At 33.3% G+C, this 10179-nt stretch overlaps 1 long non-coding RNA gene across 2 annotated transcripts; it reads left to right on the forward strand.

Moving 5' to 3' along the window:
• Window positions 1-479: 479 nt before the first annotated feature.
• On the forward strand, window positions 480-5187 carry LOC134475573 (uncharacterized). 2 transcript variants are annotated; one of them, XR_010046741.1, is made up of 3 exons: window positions 480-618; window positions 3699-3918; window positions 4613-5187. It is a non-coding gene; the product is annotated as an uncharacterized LOC134475573 (long non-coding RNA). The 2 variants fall into 2 exon arrangements; XR_010046742.1 differs by having other exon boundaries at window positions 3699-3902.
• Window positions 5188-10179: the final 4992 nt, after the last annotated feature.

The following is a 10179-nucleotide window of genomic DNA, read 5'->3' on the forward strand; positions in this document are numbered from 1 at the left end:
TCTGTGTATGGAAGATCAATAGATCATGGGGGTGCAATAGTTGAGTTGTGATTAGGAAGTTGGGCTTGTAGGAGGTAGGTCACTGCTGTGTCCTGTGCAGCTTTAGAATTTTCCAGAGTGAGAATGATGCGAGGATGGAGAAAAAAGGACAAGATTCAGAATACAGAAAACTGGGGCAAGATGGAACCCTTTCTTCTGAGGAAAAAGAAGTAAGAAAGGAAGAAGAAGGAGGAGAAAGAGAGGAGAGCGCCCCAACAGGTGCAGTGTGTTTATATACACACTCAGGAGGTTGAACATCATATGAAATTTAAGCGTAAATGCTTATCCATGTGGCTGGTCTTGAGTGCGCAGCGTTCCTAAGGCTGGAGAAGCTTACTCATGGGACTTACCTCAGGTGCTCTTTGTTCTTGAGGCTGGCCTTGCTCCCCATGTGTAATCAATCTCCAGTTTCTGCCACTCCCCACAGGTCACTTGAAAGGGAGCGTGCCTAGAGGATGTATTCTTGTGTCTCGTTCTTCCTCTCTGTTTCCTGGTCACCATGGTATGAGCTACTTCCATGAGGTCTGATTTGAGCTGGCTGATTATAGATTGAACCCATTCAAACTGTGAGCCATAAAAGTAATTCCTACCTTTTTTTTATTTTTTAACCTACTCTTACTTTAAAATGTGAGTGTCAGGTATTGTGTCTCACTGATAGAAAAGTGACTAAGATACTTTGTTTCTTTCTGATTTCTAGTAGACTGTGTAAATCATTCCCTGTGTAGTGCTAACATTGCTTATATGATTTCCTGAGTAAGATGAGTAGACATATTACTGTTTCCCTGTTAATTTCTCTAATATGTTTTGTCCCTTTAGCCTATGCATGAGTTTTCTGCTTTTTCTATTGTAGGTCTTTTTCTGAAATCTGTTTTAAAAATGTTTTCCATTTGTTTTGATGGCATATGTTTGCTTCATTCCTCAATTACTCATAAAAAGGCAAAGAATGCAGGTGACATTTTCTTTGATTCCTTCTATGTTGACAAAATTGAGGTGCTAGCACCTTGTCAGTAGTTTTAACTTCAGCTGACAATCTCTGATTCTGGGTAATTGAACCACAAAGTAAGACAAGTGCTTCCACCTTGCAAGAAGCACTCACCAAATGACCAGCTAAAATTTCAGAAACAGCTTAGTTTATACTGTAGATGTGCCTTTTATAGAATGTAAGTTCCAAAATGGGGAAGCGATTTAAAGTAGGTGTTCAATAAATGTTGAATGAGTGAATTAATAATGAGAGAATGAGAACTAACTCTGCTAAATACACACGGCAACCATTCATATTTTATAACCATTTATATTTTATTAGGATTGTAAATATTACTAATGTTTGACAGGCTGTGCCCTGATTATGCTAATACAGTCTTAACAACTGAGGTTTGACAGAAAAGTGTGTGCCAAGCATGAGGCCTATTGAGAATACAATTTTCAGCAAAAAGATTTACTGTGACTTTTGATCCCTTTTGTAATTGTCTTCCAAGACCACTTCATGTATTTTAGTATCTTAATTATCTTTTATTTCTTTCATAAACAGAGGATATGTATATATACATATACTATAAATAATAAAATAAATCTACAAGTAGATTTACATACAAGTAGAGTATGTAATGATACTGCCTTCTGAGGTTAGACCCTAAGGAGTATCTCATGAAGGATGTGTGCTTCATATATTCAAATAATTCCTTAACCTCATTAATATTATTTGCTAGTCCCATGGTAGATATTAGATGCAAAACTTGTCCATTCATTTTCTGGCATAAATTTACAAAAGGACTTTGTTTCTCTTTTACTGTAGTTTAATCAAGTTATAATTGAATATTTTTCTATAATGATTACCAAAAAATTCAAGAATAAAAAGGAAGTTAATCATAGAAAACATCTTTAATCTTTTAAGTAATCCCACTTATATCTTCTTGGTTGGCAAGTACCTTATGCAGGCTGTGGGCACACCATCTCTGCTGCAACTGTTCAGCTCAGCAGTGATAATGGGAAAGTAGTCATAATATGTGAATAAATAGACTGTATTCCAACAAAGCTTTAGAAAAATAAGGCCAAATTTGTCAGACTGATAGCTTGACAACTTCCGTGCTAGGTTTCCAAACTTGGTTTATTCCTGAGGACAAAGTACACACCTGACAACCTCTTTATGTTACTATTATTTAAGCAGTCTTCTTTGAATATCTATCTGCACTTACAATCTGCAAATGAATTAAAAATTTAACATAGTGATTTCTTGCTCATTTTTTGACTCGAGCTTTTTTCCTAGCACAGCAACATCAAATGTTACGTGTTCCTTTGGGGTCTACTCACTTCTAACCATCTAAAATGGACCCTGTTTTTCTGAGTTTAAAATGTCTTAATTTTACCAGGTGACGGAAGAAATGTAGCATCACTGTAAGAAAAAAACTCATCTAGTTAGTAACCAGAGGCTCATTTCCTCATGAAATTTTCAGGAACATAATGCAATTATTCTTGTTACTATTGATTCTGTTGTTTATTCAAGGCAGCCGTGTACATATGGGCTGGTATTTGCTTAGTGTTTCTCAGTAAATCCTGCATAATGAATAAGCAGATTGCTGCTCAAGTTAGAAGCTTGTCTTGGTACAGAGCACAAGCTTAAAGCACAAGTTAAAAATGAGGAAATGGTGGGCCTGTTGGCACAGACTTGAAATTTCAGCACATTTGGAGTCTGAATCAGGAAAATCACAATTTTGAGCCCTGCCTGGACAATTTAGCGACTTAGTGAGTCTGTCTCAAAATAAACATTAAAAAGACTGAGGATGTAGCTCAACACAAAAGTTTAGGGTTTAATACCTAGCGCTGAAAAAAAGAAAGATATCAAATGTTTGGTTATCTATATATTTTTTTCTACATATATTCCACCTATATTTCCATATCACTTGTCATAGGGACTTTTGTTCAGGGCTTAGCCTTAAACAAACAAACAACAAGGAAGAAGGCAAAAAGCCCAATTTTCCTCTGCCATTATTGCCAGTCTAGAGTTTGGAAAACATGTCATAAGAGCTTTCTAACTCCTTCATACACTTCCTGATAATGACTGTTTAAATGAACATGGACGCTCAGACCACTTGCCGGACAGTTCCTGCAGCTGCTGCACGCATTCTGATCTTAGCACACACGGGGAGCCACTGGGCCGGCTCCTCAGAACATGAAGTTTATTGGCGCTTCATGCTCTAAAAGTGTGGCCTTGGAGCTGCGCTCCTGATATTGTTTCCTGGGTCTGCATATCAGACAGTACCTCTTGGATCTGCAAGTTTACTGTCCCTCTGTTTCTCATTGATATGCCTCTACCATGGTGATTTTTTTGGGATACTTCTTTATTCTCTGACACTTCAAAATGTGTGAAGTTTATCTTTTGTATTTACTGCTAGATTTCTAGAAGCAGTCCTTTCTTCAAGTAGCATGATTTGTTTTTAGTGGAGAATGTGGTTGCATTTTACAAGATTTGGATGCAGTGTGCGACAAATAATGTTTTTTTTCTAGGAGTATAAGAAGATGGACCCTCTTTTAAGGTTTCTTTTGAGCACTGTTTTTCCAACACAGTTTTTCAGGACAGAAGTTGATGGTGGGAGGAAGCTATATACTTACAAGTTATTTTTTTCCTTTATTTTATTTTGTTTTGGTGCTGGGACTGAACCTAGGACATCAAGCATGCAAAGCATGGGTTCTACCCCTGAGCTACACAGCCCTCAGCTCTTACATCACAAATGTTGAGAAGCTTCCCAAGAGACATCATCACCATTAAGTAAAGGGCCTTTTTCATGGCTGTTCCTGAATGAAAAGAAGGGAAGCTAGTAACCCTGGAATCACTGCAATCTGCTTCTACTACTGATCTTGAGAACTTGGTATGTTCATACTAAGGTATGACAATAGTGAAATCTTTGTAAGACAGTTTTGACTCAGAGTACTTACATGGCCGTGCTAAGTGATTCTACCAGGGTTTTGTACACCTGATATCCACCGTGTGTTCTTTTGTGTCCCAGAGAGTATGAAATAGGGCTAATGATTTGATTAAGCCCTACTTGATAGCTAAAGTGGTTAGAAGGAGCAAAAGGAATAAAGGGAACAATAAATAAAATAATATTATGAAAAAAGACTTGCCGAATTATTACATGTAAGATGAATTGGAAGGAGAGAAATGAAAAACAGATTTTTTTCTGCTTCAAAATGGTGGGTAATGTGGTAGTGAAAAGAGGGACATTGTATATCGCTGCATGTGTCCACCAAATAAATGTGCAGTTGAAAGTTAGAAGACAAGTTAGAAGAGAAATAGAAGAGAAAATAGGTGGGTGAATTCAGGAGTCTTTTCACAGATATCATGATGAATTATTTTCTTCCATGGGTTTGACATGCTTTTTAAAATTTTTTTTTATCTTAAAGAGAAAAAGCAGTAAAAAACAATGATACAAAATTTCTTGACATGTGTTTTGAAAATTGAAATATGCATGTAATAAATGCTATTATATGCATGAGTTTATTTCAAAAGGAATACATGGATTGAATATGAAGGCATTTCAAAGAATCAAACTCAATTTATTCACTTATTTTCTTTCAGGATGCATGAATATTAAAATCAAGATCTAAATAGCAAAAACAAAAAAATTGATTCAATGAATTGCCAGACTACACAGTTATGAACATGTGCCCTATGCTAATGTGGGAATTGCTATGATTACGGAGGTGTAAGTAAATTGCAGGTTTTAAAAATTATAAATTACTTTTGCTGAGAAATGCAAAAATTATTTCAGGGTTATATTTTTATCTCATTTATACATTTTTTTGAGAGCTGTAACTTACTTTGGGATTATGTTTTTGTTTTGCTTAACAGACAGACATAGCATTTTTGCAATGGCAACCACTAATGTTTCTGTAAGGGTTAGTATTCAGGATTGTAGTTCTGTGTATGCTGATTGTACATGTCAGTTAATCTCACAGAGAAATGTGGAGTACCAAGTAAATCTTTCTGAATCATGTGTTTTATGCTAGTGAACAATTTTGCAATAAATTTACAGAGAATAAGTTGAAAAAGTTTAAAAATATTACTTCTTTCAAAGAATATTGAAAATCAAATCCTATATTCATCAGGATGAAATTTCATGATAGCTTTTAGTTTTCTATAAAATATCCTTGAACAAGAACAGCAATAAAATTTATAGATAATTATGGTTATTGGACCTGCAACACAGAGATATTAATTGATCTTTACCTCTGTCTACAAGCACTATTGTGTTCTGATCTTTTGTGAATACTGGTGACGACAGAGAGGTGACAAATATTTGGCAGCTTCTCTCTTCTCCTGGGCATATGACATAGTCAATGATAACTGTAACTTTGATAGTCTCTTTTGTTAACTTAGAATTATTCTATATACACATATTAAAATGATTGGAATAGAAATGCATAATACATTAGCTTTCCGTAAAAGAAGGAAAACAAACTTGAAGCAATAGCAATTACCTTCAGTCTGTAGATTTGGGATCATTCAGTTAGATCCACCAAAACCAAAAATGTTCAACAACCAGGTGAGTTCCTGGTGCCAACACTTTCTGACTGCACTTTGGTTTAATCACTGTAATTGTCTTTATTTTATTAAGTACTCTCCTTTAAATAATAGCGCATTAGAATTGAAAGTTTGTCAGGTTCTCCAATCTTGTTAATCAGCTCAGTACCATCACCATTTTTGGCAGATTCCTAATCAAATTAATTTTTGTCATGCTGTGTTTTGGTACAGTGGCCTTATTGAAAACTGAATCGTAAACCTTAATCAGAAACTCTTAGTATGTTAATCATAGTTTTCACATCAATAGAATCTCATACCACAAAAAAACTGTTAAAACTCGGTGACAAAGTCATACCAACTCATAATTAACTAACTTCAAGCAGTAAATTAACATATTTTAAATGATGATAGTATTACTGTGATGAGTTAAGAAAGTTAAGAATGAGATTTATACTGTTAGCCACAGTGAAATTCGTTACAATGTTTATGCAAAATAATTTAGCAAAATGTACAAGAGTCCTTTGGATACATTGCTTTCTTAAGAGTTATTAAGTCTATTCAGAAATTTGAATATTTCTGTAAAAAATTAGGACAACTAGAAAACGGAGAAACATAAATGTGAAATAATAGTTCACCAATTATGGCACATCTTCATGTCGCTGTATTAAATGATCATTTAAAGTGAAATATGAAAGAATAGTAAGTATTAACTCAACAAAAGAATTATGTGATAGAATCTACCAGATACTTATTGTGATTTTGATTTTTGTGTATTTATATATTTATTGCATTTGTTTATGTATTTGTTTATTTACATTTAAATTGAAAACAATAAGCAATAGCAATCACTAAGTGATTTTCTCAGTGGCTACAAAAATATTTTCAGCTTTTCCTTTAAGTTCATTCTGTGCTTGCTAATACAGGATTAAGAATATATTTCTCCAGTAAAGGTAATAAAATATACCAAAAATAATATTTAAGATGTTAAAGCATATTTTTATTTCTAAATTTGTAATACTATATGTCAAATTATATTGTGCCTAAAACTTTCAGTATACATATTTTCTCTGCTTTCAAATTGTACCACTACAAAGTAGTCAGTAATTATTTGGTACTATCAGTTATAATGAGTTAAGAAAAATAGGATGAGAAAACAAAGAAATTTAAAATGTAAGTAAAAAGTTGATATTTCTATCTATAAACAAATCAAAAGAACACAAAACGTCACTCTGTACTTTCTATTCTATGATTTCTTTTCTGGGAGTGAATCATTAATCTCTGTCACTTGAGGTTTTCTTTAGTAATTAAAGCAACATACAGGATGTCTGACATATTCTTGCAAAGTTTAATACTGTCTTACATAGTTCTTTTGGAGGGCCACAAATATTTTTTTGAGGCTGCTAATTTATTCTTATTTTAAAAAATAAATGTTTTGTATTAATACTTTTTTCAAAGTTGCCATAATATTGGAAAATTTCACTAGCTAAATTCATACAAGGAAAAATATTTGTCATGCTATGTTGAGGCCATGAGTTTGCACTTAAAGTTTAATTATTTTTTTTTTGTGGTGCTGGAGATTGAACCCAGAGCTGTGCATAGGCTGGACAAGCACTCTAACACGTCAGTATACTTCCTTAGTCCTATACAAGTTGTTTTTAAACATTCTTTTATTATAATTGGTTATCTTCACCTATACCTTTTTTAATCATATAAAGTTACTAATTCTGGTTTTATTGTGACTCATTTTTAAATCCAGAATAAATAAAACAAACAATATTGTAGATCTAAACTTTAGAAAGATAAGCTTGGCATTATTAAAAATACATGAACCAGATGGCAACCTTCCAGGGTATATTACTTGACACAGATATTGGAATAAGGATTTTATTTCATGAGCACACTGTTTAATAACATGCATCATCCAAACTTCTGTAAAAACTGTATTTCTTTGATATTACCTAGGAACCAGCTATAAAGGGGCTTGACCTAAATTATAGGAAATAAAACATGGATTAGCCAGTCTGAAAGAAAAAGAAACCTATTCATTAAATTAGCATCATTATGAAAGCAACACATAGTACCATCCATGAAATAAGTATTTGCTTATATTATTTCACTCCATTGAAAAGCTTTCATTACAATGCATTTTGAGCAGTTGGTACAGTTTGCATATTAATATTTTACTAAGAGAGACATTCTAATGAGAAACTTACTGAGGAAGTCAGAAGTTCTTGTAACTTTGTAAATTAGATAGAATATATTTCAAGAGATTTGAGCACTCTTCAGGCAGGTGCAGTTTTATTTTCCTTGTTTGTGAGTGGCTACTGTCTTAGTTACTTTTTACTTGTTGCTGAGACAAAATATCTGACATCCAAAGTTAGAGAAGGAAAAGTTTATTTCTTACAGTTCTGGGAGGTTTCAGACCATACTCAGTTGGTTCCAAGACAGTGTGGCAGTGGGGCAGCCCTTCCTGGTCACTGTAAACAGCAAAAGCCAAAGCCAAAGCAAAAGAGAAAGACACACATTCTTGCTGCCATTACATCATATTATGGCTCCACCCCTAGGCGGGTGTAGCACTCACACTATCAAAGCACTAGACAACGAACCAATCACAAATGCTAGATTTGGCCACATCCATAATTGCATGAGGTATGGGGGACACTGACATAAAACATGACAGCTACTTTAAGGTTGCACACTAAGACCCTTGCAAAATTAACCTGGAGAGGGGCAGGAAAACTTGTCTGATTTAATTCTTCAGCAAATTAACCTGGACTAAAACTCAAATTCCTTTCTGTGAGAGAGCAGTATTCATATAAGCCAGAGACTCTTGGATTCAGCCTGAAGATTATTTGTCCTGTGCTGTGTTTGTTAGTGCGCCTCCTTTTGTTGGGTCTGTATTCGTCAGGTTCCTTTATGCTGTAATACAGAAGGCTGCAACTGAAGCTATTGAAATACAAAGGCAAAATGAAGACTTTCTTCCAATCTGTGCTTAAATACCTCTAAAAATCAATCTATGTTTCTTCAGAGATAAATGTTATCGATGTTTATCGAAAATGAAGCTTGTTCATATTTTTCCTATTTTTATACGTGGCTATGAAAGGCATCATTTCCATTAATATTTGAAATATTTCCTTAACATCTTGTGGGATAAATGTTTAATGTAGAAAAATGAGAAAGAAATTGTTATCCCTTTCAAAAACTTGGTTTCATCATTAATTGGTATTAATAGATGCTTATTCAGTTAATTCATTAATTCATCAAAATGTACTGGTCATGAATAAAGTACTAGTTACTGAAAAGTGTGTCTGTGTGTATTCTGACTTCAACTGAACTAAGAGTTTAGTGGTACAGTAAAGGAATTTCTGTTGTACGCTTATGTGTCTAAAATATACTAAACATACTAGATACAATTGAAAAATATGGCAAACATTTAAATTAAAAATAATTACAATAAAGGACACATTGCCATTAATGGTCCCCCAAATACTTCACCTTACTTTGAACAGACCCCACTGTTCTTTCTGTAGCTGTTCTGAAAGTCCTCTTCCACGAGTGTCTTTGATTGCACTCTTATGCTGCCTCCATGTCTTGAATCAGCTCAACATGTTTACCTTTCACGTCCATTTCAATTTCAAGGATGAGCCAGAAGTCACAAAGTGTCAGATCCAGTAAATAAGTAGATAAGGACACAGTGTAACATTTCTATGGCCTGCTTTTCCATTAGCTGGCACTTAGAGACATTCTCTATATTTTTATCACACCTCAGAAAGTCAGAAAGAAGACTTTTAGAAAATAGTAAGAATGATTGGGGTAAGTGCATTTAGAGCAAGAGGGAATATTTGGAAGGGAATTAATAAAGGTGGCATGTCTTTTATTATAAAAAGATTTAAAATAAACACTCATTGTATGTAGTATTTTGATTATAATATATATAATACATAGTTATCTTTTTTTACTTTACACTATATGAGCATTTTCTCATGTAATTAAAATTTTTGTGATGTATCATTTGATTGTTGTATAATATTTTATATGTATGCTCTTTATTTAGATATTTTCTGAATAATAAATATGTAATTTCTTTGTATGTATTTTTGAAGCTATCAAATAATAAAATCTTGGTGCTTATATTTTGTTTCTCTTTAATTAAGACTGAGAGCTCTGAAAATTTCAAGATTTAATACAACTGATAAATTTCTTGCTGAAAAGACCATAGAAACTTACATTACCATCACAATATATAAATGACAATCATACCATTCCTGTACCAACATCTACATGTTGTTTAGAAATTATTATTAATATTTTATTATAAAAGTTGATGACTTTTCAATAATTTTGGAATCTATTTTTTGACTTACAAGAGTTTAAGATATATTAATTCATTGTCATAGTCATAGCAATAAATTTTTTCCTTTGGTCTGTTAAAGAAAAATTTTTTCTTAGCTTTTTATGCACTGTAGTCAGTTTTTAGTAGTTAAAGCTATTGATTCAAGTTTTTTTTTGGTTTTGGTACAATAATTGTGCAATTTAAAAGCTCTGTGCTATTCAGATACAACTTTTCATGGTTTTCATATTTCTCATTATCTCTTTAATAACCATGGATTTTATTCTGGTAT

This window comes from Cavia porcellus, unplaced genomic scaffold (genome assembly GCF_034190915.1).
Source record: "Cavia porcellus strain 051 isolate PalLab524CR breed Dunkin Hartley unplaced genomic scaffold, mCavPor4.1 scaffold_4, whole genome shotgun sequence".
Taxonomy (NCBI): domain Eukaryota; kingdom Metazoa; phylum Chordata; class Mammalia; order Rodentia; family Caviidae; genus Cavia; species Cavia porcellus.